General features: G+C 42.6%; 1 non-coding gene across 1 annotated transcript; it reads right to left on the bottom strand.

Moving 5' to 3' along the window:
* Positions 1 to 461: 461 nt before the first annotated feature.
* On the bottom strand, positions 462 to 533 carry trnag-gcc. The gene has a single exon. It is a non-coding gene; the product is annotated as a tRNA-Gly (tRNA).
* Between the last annotated feature and the right edge of the window lie 246 nt (positions 534 to 779).

Here is a 779-nt window from a genome sequence, read left to right as displayed (position 1 = left end):
ATATAACTTTGTTTTTGCAGCCTCTAACGACTGGGAGTAAGAGAACGTTTTGACTGTTGTGATGTGGTGCTTAGTGTGAAGGAGTGTGAAGGACAGGACACTTCAGGGAGATGCAGAACAGCTGATAACTGCAACAGACGAACGAGATGTGCTGACCTGTGTAAAAGAAAGTGTTCTTCCTTACAGCTGCACTTATTGACGTATGCGTTTATGTTACGGGAAGAAACTCGTCTTGCGTCATCACCCCCACCCTTAGGACAAGTTTTTGTTTATGTGATGAGGGCGTCTCTTAATAAAAAGAGCGGAAAAGCAGGCCAGACTTTAGTGTAGCCTTGGTGTACAGCCTGACTGCACTCCGCGCGTAAAATTTGACTTTCTGTCTCACTGGTGTTTCTTGACTCTGTTTGTCTTGTTAAAGGTTTTAAAAATGTTTGGAGGAGAAAATACCCAACATTGACTGGGGGCTCGTCCGGGATTTGAACCCGGGACCTCTCGCATGGCAGGCGAGAATTCTACCACTGAACCACCAGGGATAATAAAAATGGGGGGTAAGACGTCTAAAAATAAGGAAAATTTATCAACTGACGACTGGAAATTTATGGAAGCAAAAAAAAAAATCCAAAAGCAACAAAGAAATTGGAGACCTGGATAAATAAACATGACTTTGACGGACGACTGAACCTGATCAGTATACAGAAGCTAAAGAAGGAGTTAGAACAGCAACATAAAGGTGATGAGAAAAAGATGCAGAAAGTAGGGGCAGATTTAGTGGCATTTTG

Source organism: Thalassophryne amazonica, chromosome 1, assembly GCF_902500255.1.
Source record: "Thalassophryne amazonica chromosome 1, fThaAma1.1, whole genome shotgun sequence".
In the NCBI taxonomy this organism is placed as follows: domain Eukaryota; kingdom Metazoa; phylum Chordata; class Actinopteri; order Batrachoidiformes; family Batrachoididae; genus Thalassophryne; species Thalassophryne amazonica.
This window is presented reverse-complemented; position numbering and strand designations above follow the sequence as displayed.